This window comes from Sapajus apella, unplaced genomic scaffold, assembly GCF_009761245.1.
Source record: "Sapajus apella isolate SASKATOON/1434 unplaced genomic scaffold, GSC_monkey_1.0 scaffold7, whole genome shotgun sequence".
Lineage (NCBI taxonomy): Eukaryota > Metazoa > Chordata > Mammalia > Primates > Cebidae > Sapajus > Sapajus apella.
Window position 1 is genome coordinate 16,100,336 of NW_022436947.1, and position 25,010 is coordinate 16,125,345.

Sequence of the window (25,010 nt, forward strand, 5' to 3'; positions counted from 1 at the left end):
CTAATACAGCATCAATATGTAGATTGTTATACTCCACCTTGATTGTGTGCCATTATATTTATCTGTTCAAAAATGTTATTTTTGCAGTAAAGAACATAGAAACGTAGAAAAATACAAAGTATGTATTAGCAGATGAAATGAACTCAAGTGAAAAATAAGGCAACAAAATGTGGGACTGCACAAACTATATTAAGTTCATAATTATTTATATTACTTGCCACAAAAATAGCAAATATAAATATTATCCATAGAAGCAAACATGAACTATTGAGAGAAGTTGAATAGTACCATTTACTTTGAACTCATCAAAAATTTAAAATCTCCATCCATATCATTACTATTTATACCAATATACAATTTATCTTGCTTATAAATAGTTGCTATAGGTATCCACAATTTATTCATATATTAGTTGATGACCTAAATGTTGTCTTTAGGCTCCTTATATAAACTTCTGTTCATTTGGGTTATTTATTTGAGATAGAACATTTTTAAAAAACATCATCTATTTGATTTTTGTCTGTATATTGCTTCAGAGAAATCATTTCCAGATGCCTGGAGATATAAAATATACTAAAAAAATATTATCATAATTCCATTTCAGATATAGAAGGATCAGAATAAATAGAAGCCATTTCCTTCAGTTCCTTTCCCAATGTCAACTAGGCAGCCAAACGCACCAGAATGTGGCTTAAAATTAATGAAACTTTTAGAAATAAGGCTGCAAATAAGGCTCTCAGCTCACTCTCAAATCTCCGAGTATATTGTATTCCTGTGATTAAATGTCTACCAAGCTAATTTAATTGCACTCTAGGCCTTAAATTATCTGTGTAGGTAATTTAGTAGAGAAATGATTATATTCTTCTCCAAGTGACATAAATGCAGCTAAACAATTTTTTTTCTAGGAATGTTTCAAATTTTTCTTTCTTCCATGTGCTACAAATATCTGTGATCCTGTGAACTGGCTGATAGTAATATATATCAACAATAGGATTAATTTTATATAAGGTGTGGTTGTAAAAATAGATACAGAGAAATCAAAGTTTGTTTGAATTGAAAATTGTATTAAACAAGGAAAGGAGTAGAGCTTCAGAGATTATGAGCAAGCTATGGAAATAATACTCAAATTTTCATTTCTTGGTAAGTTTTATTCTTAATATTTTTCAGTGAAGCGTAGCATACACACAGAATATGTTCAATTCATATGAGCAGGGTTCAAATCGTTATCTCAAAATAAGTATACAAAGATGATTATCACCAAAGTCAAGAAAAATAGCTAGTATTGCAGCCACACCAGAAGCCTCCCTCATGCCCTTTCTTTGTCACTAAAGGTATTTTCTCTGTGAATTATAATAGACTTGATTAATTTTTCCTATTTTTAAACTTTAAATAAATGAAGCATACAGTATACGATGTTGGCTGGTTTCTTTCACTGAATATATGTTTGTGGAATAGATTTATACTATTGATTTACCAGCAGTTATTTCATGTTTCTTGTCATATATTATTCTAAGATATAAATATGCCACACCTTATTTATTCATCCACTAACAATAGACATTTTGGAGGTTTCCACTTGGAGCTAGTGAAAATAATGCTGCTTTTAGCAAACATAGACAAACAAGACCACATCAAACTCAAAAACTTCTGTGCATCAAAAGAAACAGTCAACAGAGTAAAAGGGCGATCTACAAAGAAAAAATATTTGCAAATCATATATCTGATAAGAGATTAATATCCAGAATTTATAAGGAACTTCTGCAACTTAACAACAATAAAAGTTGATTAAAAATGAGCAAAGAATGTGAATCAGCAATATCTAAAAGATATACAAATAGTTAATAAATATAAAGATGTTTAACATTACTAATTGTCGGAGAAACAAAATCAAAACAACAATGAGGTTATAATGTCACATCTATTAGGATGGCTGCTATCAAAAAATAAATAAATGAAAAGAAAGGACAAGCATTAGCAAGGATGTGGAGAAGCTGAAACCCTTGTGCACTATTGGTCGGAATGTAAAATGGTTTTGTGACTATAAAGAATAGTATAGAAGCTCCATGTGATCTGGCAATACCACTTCTGGGTATTTACCAAAAGAATTCAAAGCAGGATGTCCAAGTTATAATTGCAAATCCATATTCATAGCATTATCATTCACAAAAGAGGTGGAAGCAAATCAAATGTTCATCAACAGTTGAATACACAAAGAAAATGTGATATGTTCACACAATAGATTACTTGGCCTTATAAAGAAAATAAATCCTATCATATGCCACAATAGGACCAAACTTAATCATATTATGCTAAGCAAATTAAGGTAGTCACAAAAAGACAAATACTATATGGTTCTACTCCTACAAAATATTTGAATTAGTCAGAGGGATAGAAATAGCAGAAAGGTAGTTGCCAAGCATCGGGGGAGGGATATATGGAAGAGTGTTTAATGGGGATGGAGTTTCAGATGAAAAATTTTTAGAGATCAGTTGCTCAAAAATCTAAATATAGTTCATACTTTGAACTGTACACTTAAAAATGGTTATCATGGTAAATTTAATGTTATTTCACCACAGTAAAAATATATAAAAAATGATGCTTCTCTGACATTTTTGTGCATGTCCTTTGGCGCACATATGTACACATTTGTTGAGAATATACTTTGGAATGGAATTCTTAGGTTATAGAGTGCATACATATTAAGCTTTAGAAAGATTTAACAAGTTATTGTCTCATTAGAAATAGGATTGCTCTACATTACTATGAGTACTTAGTACTATTAGTATTTTTAATTTCAGTCATTATGGTTGATATGCAGGCTATTGTACTGAGATTTCATTTATTTGCTGTGGAATGAAGTTAAGCATATTATAATGTATTTATTGGCCATTTGGAGATCCTCTTGTGCGAAGTTTGTTTAGTTCTCTCATACATTTTTCTATTGGACCATCTGTCCAATTTTTATTCATTTGGAGGAGCTCTTAATGTATATTGAACATGAAACTTCTAACCATTACATACATTGAAAATATATTTACCTACTGAAATATAGGAGGTATATTTCACTTGACTTCTTCCTCTCTTAATAATAGTATCTTTTGATAAATGGGAATTCTCAATTTTAATGAAAGCATTACTAATATTTTTGTTAGTATTGTTTATGTCCTGTATTGTAATCATTCATAAAAATATTTGTTATTATCTTTAAGAAGCCTTATTATTTATCATTTATATTTAGATACAGAATTGACCTGGAATTGAAATTTGTCTAGTGTGTCAACTACTGATTGAGGATTTTCCTCTGTTTTTATATGTACATTAGACCCAGCACTATTCACGGGGAAAAACCACTCTTGTCCTATAATTTGCAGGTACATCTTTATCATAAATAAAGTCACTGCACATGTGTACACCTATTCCTGTAGTCTATTCTATTAGATTATTTGTCTGTCATTGTGCCAATCATCATTTAGTTAAAATAAACATTGATATTCAAATTTGCCCTATTTTAGGATAATCACAGCTACTTTTAGTTTTTAAATTTTTAATATAAATTTAGTCATGTACATTTACATAAACATAACTGATAGAATATTGGTTGATATTATGCAGAACCTTTATGTTTTCTACCAAATCAATGTGTAGCAGAGAATGCTAAACAATTTGTTAAAAAAGGACCAAAATTTAAGCGAGAATATAATGCCATTCTCATACCTTATTCAAAAGATGAGTTCCAATAATAGGCAGTAAGTGTCAAAAAGAGATAACACCTCAGAACTTTTGGATCCCTTACTCTCTGGTAATAATAAATATTCATGCCTACCTACTTGATTTGTTCCACATTCCTCCTTATTGAACAAGAATACTTGGATGCAGTTCAAAGAACACCATTAGATACACGAGATCTAGATTCTGGTCCCAAATCTGTCATTCTGAGGTGTGTAACTTGAAAATTTGTTGAGTCTCACTGGATTTTATTCCTGTCAAAAGTAAAATTAACCAGGTAAATTTTATTATTTCTAAGACTGTTTCCTTCTGTTAAAAAAAATATTATTTTAAAAGAATCTTTGGCTTTAAGGATTTTTCAATTAAAAGTTTATGGACATGGAGTTCCACACCTCCCCTTAGGGTATAGAAACACACAAAGGAACAATATTTTACCCTAGCAAAATATATAAAGCTGGATAAATTATAATATATATACACACAGGAGGTATGTAAGTGACTACACCTGGGGAACAGGCTCATGTAACTGAAGCAACAAACTCTGAAAGAGCTTACCAGTTGAAAAGATGGCAGATGGTATTTGGTCATTTTTAGAGTTGCTATAAATACCTGAGACTGGGTAATTTATAAAGAAAAGAGGTTTAACAGGCTCACATTCTGCAGGCTATACAGGAAGCATGGCACCAGCATCTTCTTGGCTTCTGGTGAGCCCTTGGGGAACTTTCACTCTTGGTGGAAGAAGGTAAAGGAAAGTAACTGCCATCATGTGACCAAAGAGAGCGCAAGAGAGAAACACAGGGGAGGTCCCAGACTCTTTCAAACAGATCTCCTGTGAACTAACTGAGCAAGAATTGACTTATCACCAAGGGGATGGTGCATTAATGAGAGATTTGCTTTCATTTATGAGAGATCTGCTTTTGTTCATGAGAGATCTGCTTTCATGCATGAGAGATACGCTTTCATCCATGAGAGTTCTGCTCCTTTAATTCAATCACCTCCCACCAGGCCCCGCCTCCAACATTAGAAATCACATTTAAATATAAGATTTGTAGGAGACAAACATCCAAACCATATCAGGTGGTTAGTGGTATAATGCCATCGTTTACTCTTGTCCCTTCACACTTTTCAATTTGCTAATTAGAAACCATATCCAATTAATTTTAACAGAAGACATCTATATCTAAAATGCAAGGATAAAAAGTGGCAGTCCCCTGCAGGAGTATGGAAGCCTACATTTGTAGAAAAAGTCTAATGAGTATTTCAAGAAAAGAAATTAATAGGCAAATGCATTTTTAATAAAAAATGTTTACATAGATATTAAGTAATTCTAGGATATGCACAAAATTGTAATTAAACATTTTCAGAAAGTATATTCTATTTCTTTCTATGATTGGGGGTGATCTTTTATTTTAGAGGGCATCATTTTAACTAGACTACATGAAAATAGTAATACACACATTTCTTAAATACCACATAGACAGTACATATGTACAGCAATTATTGACCATATTTTTCATGCCTTATGTGGTTTTTTGGTATAACTAAATTGGTTACTGTCTTTGAGACTACAAACAAGGCTATGATGAAGTGCATAATAAATATGCTATAATAATTGTTTGAAGGTTCTGTTAAAAATATCACTGTGCTTACTAAATCATGCATTGTCAATGTTATGATTTGCAGTAATAAAGTTACGCTATGGTAATTTTTTGTAACGTTGCAGCATATGGTGCCATATGCTAAGGGCATACTAATTAATGAGAAAATTAGAACATGGATATTACTTCACAATAATGCATTTAGAGCCAAGGCTTAAAGTGTAACTCAGAAAGTGATTTGAAATGTTAAGGTTAATGTTACATCAAACTTAATATTGATTCATAGTAGCAACATACAAACAAAATACTTGTGAACTTTTGAACACTGGGAACACAGAAAGTGTGCTATTTATACACTTATTCAATCATTCTCTTTTAGATAAGAATTATGCTGAGACATAGCAGTACCTCAAAAGTGGTAGAGGTAATAAGCTGCAGAGTTGGAACTTGAATCCAGGATCTCAAGCTCCAAATCCAGAATTCCTCACTCTTCCCCAACAATCTGATGTAGAACTGGAGAAAAATGAATTGGATTTATTTAATTGAGTATAGCAGATCCCAGGAACTATTTTATGTTTAATGATTATTCTCAAGTTTAATTTGCGTCTATATAAGTGTAAATAATACATCATCTTTAAGATAGACACCTCACAATTTTTTCCGAATTATCCCCAAATTTTAAGTTCAGGTGTGCATTTGACAATCTGCATTGCTGCCAACGGTAAATGGAAGATTGCTGCCTGAAAGCTGAGGAAGGCAGCATCAGCTACATACCCTTCCTTGTGATAAATGTGCAAGTCATGGCACAACACTTGAGGAAATAAATGTTGGTGGCTCAAAATAAATGTTGATGTTCAAATTTCTCCTATTTTAAGGATGACCATGGTAAATGTGTAAGTCATGGCACAGTACTTGAGAAACTTGAGCAAATAAGTTTGGAGTAAATAACCTGTGTTATAAAATGCACAACTCAAAAATAAAACTAAACACTACAACTATGTACTTTAATTTATAATTCATCAATTTTGTAGTCCAATTCTTTGCAATGGGAAAACAGAAAACTTTTCCAACTTTGAAGACTAGAAACAAACAAACAAAAAATACTGCAAGAAAACAGTAAGTTCATCTCTATATCTGTTCTGTAAGGAGAACTCCTTCCTCCTTCCTGTAGTTTGCAGACAGTCCTGAATCCCTTTAGGTCCACAGCTGTCAACTTCAATTCTCATTTTATCCACTCTTTGCATTTCCTTCCAAAGACTTTATACCAATATTTTTAGGAGAATAAAAGACAGTTTCATGGAAGTACCTACCAGAGAAAAACAAAATACTCTCAGAAACTCGGTTGTTGAGGCAGGTTCAGAAGGATTATTCTGATAATTACTTTGCAAATGAAAAAAAATGAAGCCCAAGGTATATCTTCAAATAGGGTATTAAAGTATGCTTAAATATACAAACCTAATAGCATGACCACTAATAGAACCACATCATCCTTGTTAAAAATATGAAAATCATTAACAGATGTTAACTCTTCAAAGATCCTTTATAGTGAACTTTGAACCATAAAAAGCAAATCATTTTGAACAGGCATTACTGATAAAGCTGATTCTTTTCTAAGTTTACTTTTTATCATCTCAAGTGCATAGAAATTTTTCTTTCCCTAACCCCCTTATCTACATTTTATTTACTCTTTAATGCTTTCTGTAAACTCTAATAGATTATTTTATAAAATGTATTAAATGCCAACTACTCCATAAACTGGCTAAACTGAATTAATTTTCTAAAAGTCAGAATTATGTATGCCCAGAATGTAGTTTAATTGCATTCAATATAAAAAAAATCTAATTAACTTCAAACTACAGCAAAGAAACTACACATGTAAAAATCTTTGGGAATATTCTGTGAGGACAGATATTTAGAAACATCTGGCTCCAATTTGGAAAAAAAATATGAGATTTGCAACCAGGAGGCAAATTCATGTTGTTCATTTTCAGTCTTTAAGACTTAATGTATATTTAGAGAAATTGCATAGTTACTTTTGATGTTATTATCTTCAAAAACGTTGCATTAGTTTTTCTTTCAGTCTTTAAGAATAATGCAATGTTTCTTCTATTTCTAAATGGCACATAACATAACTAGCTATCCATATCATAATAAGAAAAAAATTCTCATTATATAATCTTACACATTTCTTTTCTCTACATGAAAGCCTCCTGGTACTTTTATGTCTTTTACAGAGCCATCATCAAAATGGAAAATATGGATAGATTCTGCAACAGTCCTAGAAATGCTAATAGCCAGTAAATTAATCATCAAGTTAAGGTTTAAAGAGCTGGAAGTAATAATTCTAAGGAAAATATAATTGATTTAGTATATCTTAAAATATATGTGAGGCATATTACAGAGGAATTTCATTTAGTGGGTAGTCAAACCCTTCCTCCCTGCCAACGCAATGCCTTAAACTCAGTGTCTATTTTTCTCTTATATATACAAATTTTAACAGTAGGTAGTCAAGATCAGGTATGGTAACTGCAATATAAGCTAAAATTCAATCTCCTTCTATCTCTGTCCTCCTCCATCCTTAGCATTTGTCTTCTGTTCTCAAGTTTACCTTACAGATGTATTTGGAGCTCCAACCATCACATCCACAGTCAATGAAGGAAAGAATGAAGTGAGTTTTCTTAGATGCTGTATCAGAATTTTACTTAAATTCCATGCAAACCCTATTTATGCAGGAGAAAATTATAGCGGTAGTTGCTAACCACTGGGCCCATTGTCATCCAAAATAACACAGAGGTTCAGTTACTGAAAAAGACGAGATAGATGGTTAGTAAGAAACTAGCAGCCTTCCTCACAGGTTTTTAAACTAAGTAGTTGCCAACTGTTATTGGGCCTCAGTGTAAACAAGATAGCTAGATAAATAGACATTAGCTATTTTGTTTACTTTAAGAAAATCTGTAGAATCTTCTTTCTGGAGACCTTAAAATTAGAAGTTCTTTTCACAGGTATAAAATTTCTTTGATTAAATTTATTTCCTTGGACATTTAGTACAGTACTGAAGAACTATATTACACATACAAAGAATTCATCTTTATTTGATGAGTTAGTAAATACCATATAAGACAAAATAGAATAAAGCTAGATAGCAATAGGCAATTATGTCTGAGGGATCAAAGAAAAAACATCCTTTCTGCCTGAGGGAATTTTTGAAAGTTTCACAATAATAATAGATTTAGGTGTAGGTACTTATAAGCAAACTTAATAAATATCTATAGAAAATACATCTTCTTGGTTGAGAAGTTGACCCATTAGGTTATTTTAGTCTATTCAGAATAGACCTTCTTAACTCCTGATCATTCCTCAAACAACTGTAATCAGCTTTTCACCTTGCCATAGTCTCAAAATAATCATGCTAATTTTATTCACTGCAATATATTTATTGAAACAATTGAGGAGTATCTAAATACAATTTACAACAGATTTTTATGTTTATATTCACTGTCTCCTCAATATATGGCACTATTAATTATCCTGTATTTTACTCTTTCATTCTGCAATGATTTGCCAAGTATCTGATCATTGCTGGGTCTCAGTAATGAAAACCCACTACATCTCTACCATCATCCTCCTCCCTGCCCAAAGGTAAATAGCCAAATACAGCCTTTCTGTCATGTTGAATCTTTACATTAACCTTTCTGAACGTTCCTGAAATGACTTCTTTATTTGGCTTGTGTTGTCTCACAGGGTATAGTCAACAAGATTGCCTGGGTAAACTCTTAGATAACACTTACATTTCAAGATTGTATAAAGGAAAAAAAAGCGATTAAGTCAGAATGAACAGAATGTCTTACTAAAATGGATAAAATTTTATTTCAAGAAGGCAATGATCATACTGACTAGACTGATTACTAAGAAGAAATAAGTTGGGCATTTATGTCTTCTGTGATCTTCGAAATATCAACAAAGACAGAATACATTTTTTTAAACAATTCAGATCAGATCTCTATGAATGGTAAACCGGATATGAGAACTACGTGATGCAAAATGTGTTATTGCTTAAAAGTCAAGGGAAAGCAGTGAATAAAATCTGCAAGTATCTGTTGGACATTCACTTAGCATTATATTGTTGTATATGCTGTTGTCAGCTACCACTTTGTTTTGATGGTGCTCAGTGATTCACCAACTAAAATCCATGCCTGACTTCAGTAATAGAGTGACACATTACTTAAAAAAAAAAATCAATTTACTATAAAAAATTTCAAATATATACAGTGGTAGAGAAAATTGTATAAAAGACCTCAAACTATCTATTAACCAAGATATAATAATTGGCAGCTAATAGAAAATCTTGTTTCATCTATAACCAGCACCACACTAACACCACTTACCAAATTATTCTGAAGCAAATCCCTAACATAATATAAAATAACATAATATCTATAAGTATTTTAGTAATTTTTGTAGAAACTAAGAACACTTTAAAAATATAACTACAATATACTTAGAATAATTTTAAAATTCACAAACATTTCTTTAAACGAACAAATATTCTGCCACCATTCATATTTCCTGATTGTCCTAACTGCCACATAGAATTTTAACAAAGCATTTGTTCAAATCATAATCCAAGTAAAGTTCATACATTGCAAATGACAGAAATATCTCTGAAGTCTCTTTTAATCTATAAATTCTCCCAAACATTATTTTATTCTTGCAATCTACATATGGAAGACAGTATTTTTTTGTAGTTTTCCACAGTTTAATTTTTCTGATAGCAGTCTTCTGGTATCATCTAACGTGTCCTCTGTTACCGATATTTTCTGTAATTTGATAGATAGAGAGGTGGTGCCGATTGAGATTTATTTTTTTTGTCAAGGATACTTCATACATGTTAGAGCACAGATCCATCATAAGTAATATAACATCTGGCTGTCTTCTGTTTGCCTGTAGTTGATATTAGCAGTCATTGATGCTCAGTGTCAAAATACATTATTTCTGTAGTGGTTTCAAAATGGTCACTAATTTCATCACATTTTCTTTATGAATTAGCTATAACATTTCTATGAAAAGGAACCTCTTCTTAGTGATTATATAGTATCAATGATACAGGAAGGGCAGAATAAGTGCTTGATAGTTTCTCTTTTGTTTACAAGCATTCACAAGTTTGTTCCTTAGCCTTCTCCAAATTATAAACAAATTATTTTTGTTGTCATTTGAAAGTCTTATATGTAAACATATTTGATGTGTTTGCAATCTATTGCAGTTATTATCCTAGATGCCCATTTTTAGCTAATGGAAAACCTTTACATGTTGGCACTAGAGTTCTTGTAACATGACACACTGTAGTTTAGTTTCAGCAGTTTAAGGATTTCATTTAAATGAAATGACAAAGTATGTCACCTTTTGTGTCTGGATGTTTCCACTCACCACAATGTCTATGAAATCCTTCCCATTCGTTGAGTATATCAGTAGTTATTATTGTAGAGATGTACTCCATTGTATGAATGTAAAGCAATTTATACATTTAATCACTTGTTAATGGTCACTTGGATGGTTCCAAGTTGAGACTACACTGTGTTATTAATAATCCTGCTTCTATGAACACATATGTTCATTTCTCTTGAGTAGATAACTAGGAATTGCTAGGTCACATGATAAGAGTATTTTTAACTCGCCAAGTGTTACCAACTTTTTTCTAAAGTGTTTTTATACCACCAACAGCAATGTATAACATATTTCAGCTCCTCTGTCTCCTCACCTACCCAGGCACTGTCAATTTTTTGAATTGTGTCTGTTCCAGAGAATTTAAAACGTTAGCTCATTGTGATTTTAATTTATATTTCTCTGTTAAATATTAACTTTGAGCATTATTTAATGTACTTGTTGGACACTCCTGTAACTTTTTTGTACAGTGTATATTCTAATCTTGCATCATTTTATTTAGTGTTTGTCCCTTTATTGAATTGTAAATCATTTCCATACAAAGTCTCTCACTTATGATGATTTGAATTAGATTTTTTTCACTCTGTAATTTGTTCATCAGAATATCAAATACATTTTAAATTATGATTTTTTGTATTATCAAACATAAAGAGATTTTTATCTGGATGTAATCCCATTATAAGTCAAAGAGTATCTTTTTTTAAAATCTAGATGTAATTCCATCATAAGTCAAGGAGTATCTGTACTCGACACAAGTTGTATATATATATATATATATACATATATATACATGTACACACACACACAACTTATATATATATATATATGAGAAAATATATATGGTTAGTGTTTATATTATATATTTTTTCTTATATATATATATGTGTATATATATGGAATTTACTAGATCTTATTTCAAATTAGCCTATTATTTACTTTCCCAAAGTATATTGTACATATATACATGTGTATGTGTACACATACACATATATATATATGGAAGAATATTGAAAGTCGGATAAATACCATCAATAACTTGATCTAACTGGCATTTTATTTTATCAATATGTAATGTTCTTCTATATCTACTATAATATTCTCTGTCTGTGTCTGATATAGCCACATTCTTATGACTAGCGTTTGTATTATATAGATTTTTACACTTACATGTTTAATTGTTTATATCTTTATGTTGACAATATTTCTTGTATATATCAGCACATTGAGGCTTGGTTTATATCCAATCTTCAAATCTTAAACATTTCTGTTATGTTTAGAGTATTTTTCCCTTACTATATTATTGATATAGCTGGGTTTCACTTTACCAGATTGCTATTTGTTTCATTTGTCATATCTATTTTTTTTTATTGTTCAACTCTTGACCTGTCTTATTTTGTCTTATTTTAATATTTCATTTTATTCCCACTACTGGAGGACTGAGCCAATTTGGTCAATAGTATGTTCAAGTCTTCTATAGTCTTTCTAAACTTTTGTCTGCTTGTTTTGTTAACTACTGGAAGAGGAGTGCTGAAATCCCCAGTAATGATGGAAATTTCAGATTTGTCCATTTGTCTTTTGAGTTCTATTTGGTTTTTCTTCTCCCTAGGTTTTGAAACTCTGTTATTAGTGTGCAGCCATTTAGGATTGCTATGTCTTTTTGATAAATTGACTCTTTTATCATTATGCAGTGTCTCTCTTTATGTATGTTAATACAGTTTCAAAGAACACTTTACATGTCAGTATAGCAAATATACATATCAGTTTCTGTATATTTGCTGTTGCATGACATATCTATTTGACCCCTTTAGGTTTGTTGATATGTTTGGGCACATGCCATCCTGCTGTGTGTATTCCCTATGTGGTTTATTTGCTGTCTTTGAGGGGGTAAGGGGAATATATTTTTTCTTATTCGGAAAGGTCTGCATTTTCCTTCCAACTACTAGTTTATATCTGTGCCTTTACATGATACCCTTAAGTATTCTGTATTGATTACCTACTATAAGCAAAATGAAAATTAACTAGAAACCCCTCTTATCCTTCTCTCTTTCAGGCATTTAAATGATAATGATGCTCTTTTACTCCTTGTTAATTCCTATAAGGTAATATAATAGGTGAGCCTATTCTACTTTCCATATATTGCCTGCTTCTCCCCTCATTTTAAAATAGTCATACCATGGCTATGTTTTTAGAATATGTGCCCTTTACATATTATACTGTCTTCCTTATATCCATAAGTTAGTCTTAATTCTACAGGTTAATATATATATATACATACACAGTTCTCACTACCTGAATTTATGCAGATGCTCTCCAGTCAATTTTATTTTCTGAAGGTCAATGTATTCATTTTTAAAGGTGGTTCTCATGAAATCATCATTTCTTTATTTTCTCAATGATTTTAGCAGCTTGCTGTTTTTAATACATGAGGGTCAGTTTAGGTAGATATAAAATTCTTAGCTTACATTACTCTTCCTTTGAGTATCTTAAAAATGGCTTTCAATATTCTTAAACAAAAATGATGACATCAAAATGTGATAGTTTACTTTTCACTTCTTATTAGTAACTTGGACTTTAGACTGATTTCAAAAGTATTTTTTTTGTATTTTAAACACAAAGAATTTACTAGATTTTATTTCAAATTAGCCTATTGCTTGCTTTCCCAAAGTACATTGTACATTCTTTCAATATATAGGTTCAACCCGTTTTATTGCACGTTTTTGAATTTTATGATTTGTTTTTTCTCATTGCTTTGTCTTCTTACAGGTGGTATCATTTCATAATATGTTTTATCTCCTTGCCAATCTTCTGTGTCTATCATTTCTTCATTAATACTTTTGATTTAATTCTTTTAAAATGTTTTCTTATTCCATTTTCCATTTCTCTTAAGACATTACCCAATGTATTTGCTTGCTTTTTTTGGAATTGTATTTGGGGGTTTATTTCCTAAATGATTTTATATTTTTAATTCTTTTACAAGTTTTGTCAGATCACCTTAGATATATTCCTTTTCTCCAAACATCTTTTTTCTCATCTATGTTTATTTAAGTCCAATTGATTGATTCTCTTGCCACTTATATTTCTTATGTCCTGTTAGATCATATTGAAACATTCATTTTCCATTATTTGTAGGAATTTTGTTCTAATCATTATTATGTCCTTCCTTGTAACTGCGGATGAGATTTTACTTTAGTCATTTTATTTTGCTTATATTTTAGCAAGATAGGTTTTCCTACAATAATAATAGAGGAAACTGGGCAATAATAGCTTCAATAGTATTGTGTTATTAGTATTAATATTATGAAGGCTTCAAAAATTTGGTATGAGCATTTTTTGAGATCTGCCTGCTTTGCTCTCTTGTTCCATCTTTTCTGGATGTTTTATTTCCTTACTCCTATTCTTTTCAGTCAGATTCTAGTTTCAGCAATATTTCTACATTGCAGGGCTTGGTAGTGGAAAAGAGCATCAGTTGGTTAGTGTGACAGTTTGTTTGCCCAGGCTGAACCATAACAATTAAATTTTCTATAATCTTTCTATATTCATTTCTGAATTGAAGCCTTCACACATCTTATTTTACACTGCTTTCCTGAAATGCACTCACTGAACTTTCCAGGCTAACTGGAATTTGGGGGTTCATTTCCTATTCAGAGTCCCTTTTCTTTTCTGTCTTTTCTCATGCATAGCTTCTAATAGTAAGTAAATTATTGCTTTTCGTGTTTTGGCTGGCACATATTCATTTTGGTTTCTTAGAATTTAAACATATTTTTGTAGATATTGATTGTTCTTTTTTGTGAATATTATTTTTAGTGGAGGGTGTCAAATTTATGCCACTCCTGGTAAAACTTATCCCAAATGCTCTGTTTGTCTGTCTCTATGTATTTAAATTCTGTCATAGCAACATGTTTATCTGATTTTACAGTCTTTTAAAATTTCCTTTTTAGTTTTCTTCTCACCAACATCTGAGTGTATATTAAAGTGTTTGTTAAAGGTGAAGCTCATTAGTGTTGAAGAAATGTAATCAGATTTAATCATGAAAAAGCAAGCAGGATTAATAAGGAATGCCATCCTTTGGCATCTATAATTTCATAATATGTGTTATTGCCAATGTCTTCTTGCCAATCTTCTATGTCTATAATTTCTTCATTAATAATTTTGCTTTAATTCTTTTAAAATGTTTGCCTATTCCATTTTCTGTTTCTCTTAAGACATTACCCAGTGATGTTTCTTTACATGTATGCATTGCATAATGATCAAAATGGTATCATTAGCATATTTATAACCTCAAATATTTATCCACTCATTGTGGTGGAAATGTTCAAATTTCTCTTTTAGCTTTTTCAAAATATACAATACATTATTGTTAATTATAGTCACCCTTCTATGCAGTAGAACACCAGAACTTACTGCTTTCTTGAAGCAATTGATAGGTGGGCAATTTATGGTTACAACCCAAAAAGTTACCCTCTTAAAATGTTCATTAATTTTTAAATATATGTTTGCATCTTATTTCTTATTAAAATTGCATCTGAAAGAACCATTAACAAAACATCAAATATTATATTTAAATTTTTAACATATTAAAATTGCTACTCTAACAGTCTTCTTAAAATTTCACAATATTAATGTTTTATTTATGGTATCCAAAGCTAAGTTAGAGGTGAACAAATTACTTAATTAAAAAAGCACAAAAAACAAACTCTACTAAACATGGCTCATAAGCAGGTATGACATTTCCATTGTTGAAGATATTTTCTTGATGTATAGAATCATCATGAATGAGGGTCACAAACAACACTTCTTTTACAGACACCTCTCCTGGAAAGGTTCAAGCTTGCGTAAAAAAGTTTAGAATGTTCTTACCGAGGAAAGGTGACCTTCTCATATCGTTGTCATATTTCTTAACTGTGTTTCATCTTTGCTCATTATTTGTGTTTTGTATCTATGACAAGTTGGCCTTGTCTCCTTCACTGTCCACTCTTCACAGCCAGTGGAATGTCTACTAGGAGCTGAGGGTTGGCATCTGGTCAGATTAACCAGTATGATGCTAGGGGATTTTATTTGCATTATTAAGAAAAATGACTGGAAAATCTATTATATTTAACAATCAAACTATGATCATGTTTTTGATAAACACCCTAGCTGTAGTTCATCTAAACCAAAAGAGAAGAAAACACATCTGAGAGATTCTATAATCTATAATATCTTGGTGTTTCTGAGTGTAGCTTCCTATACAGGCCTAGAAAATAAGATGAGAGGAAAGATAGAGTCCTTTCTAATGTCCCCAATCACCCCTAATGGAAATAAAATGTAGTTTCTGGGAATTTTCATGAAAGCTATAAATACAAATTTCTCAATAACTGCATTTGCTCTAGAATTCTTGAATCAGTATCATCTTTAGCCAGTAAGTTCATTAAATACTTGTTGACTACATTCAATAATAATAATGCCCCAACATAGCTAGGCTTTAAAATATCCAAGTCAGAATTTAAAAGTTAGAGAATATCTTTTTATTTATTTAGAACTTTTCAAAACACTGTCTCATCATTACAGCATCAAAATAAACTTGTAAGGTAATGGAAAGAATTATTCACAACACAAAGACGTAAAAATTGAGGCATCACATAGTCACTTTTTGACCTTGAGCGATAATAAACATAGTGAAAATGCAGCCCCAGTTAGTCCCCTCCGACATGTTGTTAACTGATATTAGTACACTTTGATCCACATACACTGAGGAACAAAGACGTGTACCTCAAGCTTTCAATCCTCAGCAGAGGTCTGTGACCTTCTGCTCATCTAAATAAAATCTGCTGCCTTTGCCTCTTTACAATATTATCTATAAATTCCTCATTTTTTTCTGATTATATTATGATAGATAGCTTAAAAAGATAATCCATTCTGTTTTACTTTTCTTCAAAACAACATTTTATGTGTCTAGAGAATTAGAAAATATTTTGCCACTCAATGTTTTGGCAGACAGAAAGGTGAAAATGGAGTAAATTGCCTAATCAGAGGAACAGAGGTTTGCAGGCTCAACACTAAAGTTTTAATGACAGGGTCTCACTGGGGTCACTCGTCTGATTACAGGCTGTTTTCCTAATTTATTATCCAACTTACCTTTAATTCGAAATAAGTGAAACTGAGAATCATGTTCTGACAAATTTATTTGTTAGCTTCCTTTTTGTTAGCTGTCCAAGTTGCAAGACCTGAAGTAAGAGACATTCTTGAATTATTCTGCTTAGAAGTCTCTAAATAAAATAAGTACTCCAGGCCAAGCCACATATAGTCCATGGGCAGAGGCATGGGCTTTTCATGAGAGCACCACTCCCATTTGTCTTTTTATTTAGTTATTTATCAAAATCACATAAATCTCAGTGCATAAATGAAAGTTAAAAAAAATCTTTTATTACACATTGTTTTGTTGTTTGATTGCTTTCAAGGGATTCAGAAAAGGGGCAACTGTGGAAAAAGATGTTGGAAAAAAGCCTATAGGATATGGCTGAGAAGTAACATATGCTATTGGCATCTCTATTTGTTGCTTCTGGAGAAGTTAAGGTAATGAAGAGGCTTAGGATGTCATCTCAGTTTAAACACACACTGAGAAATATGAAGATTTTTATTCAATGCTTAAACATAGAAGCCAAACAGCATTAAGCATAGTAGCCAAATGCAACACCAACCACTCATCCCTGGAAATAATCCTATAATCCATGGAAAAGGCAAAGGAGGGAAGATCGATCAATTTTAAGAATAGCAAGTTGATCAAAATATATTTTAAGATTAATAAACACAAAGTTTTACATTTCCACTTTTCTTTAGTTACTTTTTCTTTCATTTTTTTTTCTAGAATGCATTTAAATTGCAATTAAAAGGTAATAAGAAAAACTTCATGGGGCATTGTATGGGCTGGAAAATTTGGAGCCTGGTTTCACATACAGTGTATGGTAGATTATAGCATACCATTTTCACCTCAGTGCATACATACTGATTGCCAAGATCCCATTATAGATTCCAATTAAGCCTTTCTTTTTCAGGCTGTGTCCCCTGATATTTCCAATCATCAAGGCCTGCTGATACAATGACAATGAGTCACCTTCCTCTTGACCACGACCTCTGCTTCTTCTATCAAAATTAGCCCGCCATCTCTGAGTTAGTGATGGCAGGCTACTCTAGAAGACTATGGTGGACATCTTGCTTTGCCCCAGGTGTTACTTCCAGATGTTTTTAGATCAAGCATGTGCAGTTTAGATTGTACACATCCCTGCAGATATACAGAGACTTGGAAACAAAGATGTAGAGAATTTTAAGGGATTTAAATTCAGACGTTATTTCCTAAAGTTAATATGTTTGAAAAAAATCTTGCAATTAGGCTTCATGCTATGTCTGCCTTTTAACTTTCCTTTTAGACTGCACGTTGCAAAAAAAGAGAGAGAGAGAGAGAGAAAGAAATAAAAAAGAAAGAAAAATAAGAAAGCAAAGGAAGCAAGGAAGGATGGGAGGAAAGGAGGGAGACAATTATCTCCTAATCTTATATCCAAAATTTTTCCGTAGTTATCCATTTGATTGTTTTCTGTGTTTCACAGAACACAACATGGCAGAACCTTTTAATTAGACCTGTGTTCTAATATTAATTTATTCATTTATATTAGGATGATGCAAAAGTAATTGTGGTTTCGTTAATGGCAAAAACGACAATTACTTTTGAACCAACCCAATAAATTATGTGACTTTATGCAAGTCACTTATCCTGGAAGTTTGCAAAGATAAAAGGAGTAAACTTTACAACCATTTTAGAATAATTACTCTTCAGTTCTCCAAGTCAATGTTCTCTTTCTAAAATTGATCTGCTCCAGAAAATACTACAATTAGGATGTAATTCAATTTCTCTTTTCCAACTTTTTTCATGCATTTCTCCTGTGGGACAATCTTATGAATAAAAAACAGAAGGAATGTTGGTGAGAAACATTAAAAGCAATGGAACCTTATTTCATCTATGGTACAACCTACTAAAGAAAAAGTTTAGACCTCCTCCATCTATTCATCTTAGAGTTAGAATTCAGACTCAAGATGATTGTCACAGGAAACACATTAATATGTCTATTTAAAATGAGAAATGAAGTTAGAATTTTAATAATAAGAAGTAATTTTGATTGGTGAGTTCACAAAGAGAACTGACTTTTCCAATGAGGATTTATAGCAAATATTTCCCATAAATTAAATAAACAAAATCAGTAACTCCAAAGGTTTGATAATAACTCATTCAAAACATTTAAAATATTCTTACCAAAACTATTTTATTAGCAAAGTTATGTTGAAACTAACAATATTTGGATTTTTCTAACCTTTCCTGAGTAAATCAGGTTAAACAAGGTGCCTCTATGTTATGAAGTAAAATGACAACTGCTGGTGAATAATTTTTGGTGAATTTTTGATATTCTTTCCAGAAATTAAAAAAGAGGTTGAGTCTACATTCAGGGTGTCATTTGTAAGTCATATTGTATTCTACTCTTTGCTTGCATCAAATATGCAAGACATAATTGAATCATCAGCTGATACAGTATCAAAAATAACAACTTAAAAGTCATTCAGAAAAATATGTGATGTATGTATAATTTCCTAAGTTAAGTAGAAAACATAATATGTTCATCTATTTTTAAAAAATGAAAGAAAGGATTTTCAATCCTGTCTTATAACATTTTAAAAGGATCATTTTTAAAATTTATTTTAATAGCTTTAGGGAACCAGTGGTTTTAGGTTACACAGATAAGTTCTTTAGTGGAGATTTATGAGATCCTGGTGCACCCATCATATAAGCAGTATACACTGTACCCAATATATAGTCTTTTATCTCTCATTTCCCTCCCTTTATGCCCCCAAGTCCCCAAAGTTCATTATATCATTCTTAGGCCTTTGCATCCTATAGCTTGGCTCCCACTTATAAATGAAAACATACAACAATTGGTTTTCAATTTTTGAGTTCCTTTACTTTGAATAATGGCTTCCAATTCCATCCAAGTTGCTGCAAAGGCTATTATTTCCATTCCATTTTATGGCTGAGTAGTATTCTATGGTGTACATATACTACATACGTTTTCTTTATCCACTCTTTGATTGATGGACATTTAGGCTTGATCCATATTTTTGCTATTGTAAATTGTGCTGCCATAACATGCATATACATTTGTCTTTTTCATATAATGCTTTATTTTCCTTTGAGTAGATATCCAGTAATGGAATTGCTGGTAGTTCTACTTTGGGGAATTTTAATAGTAGTTCTACTTTTAGTCCTTTGAGGAATCTCCCTACTGCTTTTCACAGTGGATGTATTAATTCACATTCCTACCAGCAGTCTAAAAATGTTCTCTTTTCATCATATTCATGCTAACATTTATTATGTTTTTTATTTTTTAATTATGGCTAAGAAAAAAATTATTTTTGAGCATATGAACTATGTGAAAAATATAGTCCCTTTTAAAAATTAATAGTTGCATTTATAACAAATATTTTACTTTACATTATATAAATTTAAAATTTTATTTTATACATTTATACTTGTCAAGATTTATATATATATATGTTAATTTGATCAATTGTGTATTAATTATAATTACAAATATAACTCAGTTCAGGAGAAACTAATTAGCACTCAGAATCTTGGGGTCATAGGTAATACTAGGACTTAAGGAGGCTGAGCTGGACAGATTGCTTCAGTCCAGGAGATCTAGACCAGCTTGGCATAAAGTAAGAACCCATCTTTACTAAAAATTTAACAATTAGCTGACCGCGATGGTGTGTATCTAACGTCTCAGCTACTTGGGAGGCTGAGATGGTAGGATTGCTTGAGCCTTGGAGGTTGAGGCTACAGTAAGCCATGATCATGCCACTGTACTCTAGCTAGAGCAACATAGCAAGACCCTAACACAAAAAATAAATATAAATGTATATTACTTTATTATAAAATTATCTAAGGCAAATGAAATGTCAATAAAATTTAAGAAATGAAAGAAATTATTTAACACTTTTATTGAAAGAAGAGTTTTCTAATGAATTTTTAAATGGCTAGTTGTGCATATAAAAGTGTTGTGGTAATCCCATTGCTTGGTGTATAAAGGAATATAAATCATTCTATTACAAAGATACATGCATGCATATTTTCACTACAGCACTATTCACAATAGCAAAGACATGGAATCAGCCCAAATGCCCATCAATGAAAGACTGGATAAAGAAAATGTGATACATACCCACAACATGGAATACTATGGAGCCATAAGAAGGAACAAGATCATGTCATTTGCAGGGACATGGATGGAGCTGGAAGGCATTATCCTTAGCAATGAATGAAGGAACAGAAAACCAAACACCACTCATTCTCACTTATAAGTAGGAGCTGAACAATGAGAATACATGAATAAGGAGGAAAATAACACACACTAGGGCCTGTTGTAGTGCGGCGGTGGAGGAAGACTATCAGGATAAATAGTTAATGTATGTGAAGCTTAATACTTAGGTGATGGATTGATAGGTGCAGCAAACTACCAATGGTACATGTTTATCTATGTAACAAACTTGCATGTCCTGAACTTGTATCCTGGAACTTAAAATTAAATTTAAAAAATTTGTTTAAGTGCTATGGTATTTAGAGTCTACTGAAATTATAAAGGTAAAGGTTCTATGTAATACTTTTTATTTTTTAAGTGTTAACATTTAAAATATGCCTGAAATAACATTATTTACTGTTTTTAAACATATGACAAAATCTTAATGGCAATTTTTAAATATGTAAAGAGACCCAGGCTTTTTCTAAATACTCCATGAGTATACATAACCCAAACTGTGGAGACCTCTGGTCTAAGTAATATGCATGTTCACAGAGGTTTTCTGATCTGCCTGAAGAATTAAATCCCTTAATTAGTCTATCTTATTTTTCTCTCGATTCCTACCACTAACAAAATGCCAGGAAGGTATTTGGTGCTCAAAAATATTTTCTAAGAGAATAAATAGCATTATAAGCACAAGTTAGTCCTAAGCAAAACTGGAATTTCAGCAACTTACTTTCTGAAACATCTTTATATCATTTATAGATCACTTACTTGTTCAACATTGGCTTCCAGGATATTGTTTGAAAATACAGGCCGAGATTGGTGGCTCATGCCTGTAATCCCAGCACTTTGGGAGGCTCCAGACAGGCAGATCACCTGACGTCAGGAGTTCGAAACAAGCCTGGCCAACATGGTGAAACCCCATCTCTACTAAAATTACAAAAATTAGCTGGGTGCAATTGTAGGCGCCTGTAATACCAGTTACTCAGGAGGCAGAGGCAGGAGAATCACTTGAACCCGGGAGGCAGAGGTTGTGGTGAGTTGAGATTGTACCACTGCACTCCAGCCTGGGGGACAGAGCAAGACTCCATCCAAATATATATATATGTGTGTATATATATACATATATTTATATAACATTGAATATATAAATATATATATACATACACACATATATATACACACAAATATATATGTGTGTATATATATTTATATATTCAATATTATATAAATATATATGTATATATGTATAGTTTTAATTAACCATGACTTAATGTATCTCTCATCCCAGGGACAGTTACCGTCTACAAGAGAAATACTTCATTTTAATACCAATTCAATTCATTAAATACTTCTTAAATTCCTACTATATATCACTTCTTTCATTAGAGGCTGATGATATGACAGTGAACAAGACAGTCATGGTCTTATTTTCCAGAAAATGACTTTAATGACAAGTGTGATAAGGATTCAAAAGGAAAATAAAATGAGAGAGGAAACACCAATGAGAAGGATATAACCTGACCTCTGACATCAGGTATAGACAAACTAGTGAGGAACTATCTTACAATGGGTTAGAAAATTGCATATGTGTATACAAACACACTACTAAATAAATTACTAAAATAATATATGAAAATATATGTGTGTACAAGGCAACAGTTGGTGAAAAAGAGTGAACTATTGAGCACTTACAATATTCAAAAGTATGTATTAAGCTCTTCTGAAAATAAAAAGTCAACTATGTTTGGGCCCATCTTGTGTAACATGTTGCACTAAAATCTGAAAGAAAATTTATAGCTTATAAACTTTATCTCTCAATGGAACACATATCCTCAGCTATTTTAAATAAATTATATATATATATATATATATATATATCATTGATAACATATGATATATACCACATTTCATATGATGATATATATTATATATCATATATAGCAACATATCAATGATCAATTATACATATCATGTTAAAGAGTTCCTAAGACTTCTTAAAATATCCAATATTTGCCAAGAATATATAATTACAGCTTCAATTAATAACAACATTTATTTAAAATTGTAAAGCATCAAAAGCTCACCTTTAATTCTCTTCTCTCTTCTTCCCCCAGCAGTTGTTCCATATTTTCTATCTATGCAAAACAAAGCAATAATATAAGGCCCAGGGCCATCGTAGTGCAAATAGGTCTAGCTTTGATTTTCTGTTCCAATAATTCTGACTCTGTGATCTTAGAAAACTTGCTTAACCTCTCATCTTAGAATCATCAGTGCAAAATAAGAAAACACTACTGTTAATATATTCATCATGTAATTGTCACTGAACACATGTGAAATGATTTATCCTCAAGTGTCTTTAATATTAATGTAGAATATTTTATATTATTATCTCAGCCTAAATCAATCTGTTTTTGCATTTTAATCCTGAAGTACAAGAGCAGAATTAAAAGTTTTTCACATGTTAAAATGATGCCACACAACTAAGGGTATAGGTTGATAGAGATTTGGAAAAGGGTAGGACACTCTAAACTGGAATTTCTAAATACAAATCATAAAGATTTTTGGTGATTCTGCCTCTTTCAAAGATCAAATTTGCACATATGATAGAAATATTCAGTACACACACATGCACACACGCATTCATACACACACAAAATTGAGAGTGGACAGGTTCAAACATTTGTTTTCAGTCTTGCTGACCAATTTGATAATTTCCTCTAATTTCTTTACAGCCTTGGGTGATATTAGTAGTTTTATTTTCTTCCCTGGTTTATTAGTTATTTTTGACCACCTGAAACAGCTCGGGGGGAGGGGGGGAAATGGTACGGAGAACCTTATTTCTGGTAGTATAGTTTCCATCTGACTAAAATGAATCCTATTGCTCATGTCCCAGAGATAGCACAAACACAGAAACTTAATTTCCTGAGGTGACTCAATGCAGCAGCTAATTCATTTTCAAACTTGTGGTGGTACAATGTAAAGAAGCTTACCAGAAACTTAAAGTGACCCTTAAAAAACTCAGCATGTTTTATCTGGGGAAGCTATTGTCCTTATGAGATTTCAGTCCCTTCACCTCGTGCCTTTTATTTATACAATTACTCAGAGGACAGGATTAGCAGGACAATTTTTAATCATGGCAAAAAGTAGCAGTAGCATTAAAAAGTAAGTTATTTGTAAAACAGAAAGGTGGCCTGGATTTATGGATAAATAGCTGGAGGATGAAGATACTATTTTTCTGAAGTATCCGCTAAAGCCCATCTGTGCACCACTGTCTGATGATGTCTTAATTCTTAACCTTATTATCAAAGGCTCTCAGCAAAGGTCATCAAACAAACAAACAAGCCATTTGTTAGAGACAGATATTAGGAAAAATATGCATGAGTCACAGCATTGTTCTCTCCCTGTCCAGGAGTGGAATTTATAAATTATTCTAAACGTTATATTTTAAAGCAGTAAACCCACTCATTCCAAAAAAATTTTTACCTCCTATTCTCAATTTCTATTAGGCTTATTCATCACTATTTCATTTTCAAAGTAAAAAAAAAAAAAAAAAAAAAATTCCTGAAAGGAAATTGCAAAAGAATAAACATTTATTTTGATGACAAAGGGAAGATCATTCAGATTTGTTGTATTCATTTTCTAAGCACTTTTTCTTCTTCAGTAAATATTGGATAGAAATCACATAGGAAAAAAGACTTAAAAAAGAAGCTTTAATTGCAGAACACACAAAATTCCTAAACAGATTTCCCATTTGTAGTGATTTAACACTCTTTCGTGCACAATTCAGGAATTAGTCTCCTGAGGAAAAGAATGCAAGGTGCTTATGGTTCTTACACAGTATCTTCCTTTGGGGTGTATTGACAAATGGTCACTGCCAGTAAGGAGCTATGTGATAAGATTCTCTGAGATTTCTGATGTCAGAAAA

At 31.7% G+C, this 25,010-nt stretch overlaps 1 long non-coding RNA gene across 2 annotated transcripts; it reads right to left on the reverse strand.

Annotated features, from left to right (window-relative positions):
* On the reverse strand, positions 1 to 24,563 carry LOC116550229. Of its 2 annotated transcripts, XR_004268283.1 has the most exons (5): positions 23,170 to 24,563; positions 16,878 to 16,966; positions 7,933 to 8,126; positions 5,733 to 5,837; positions 1 to 3,980 (listed from the first exon to the last, which is right to left on the reverse strand). It is a non-coding gene; the product is annotated as an uncharacterized LOC116550229 (long non-coding RNA). The 2 variants fall into 2 exon arrangements; XR_004268284.1 differs by lacking the exon at positions 16,878 to 16,966.
* Between the last annotated feature and the right edge of the window lie 447 nt (positions 24,564 to 25,010).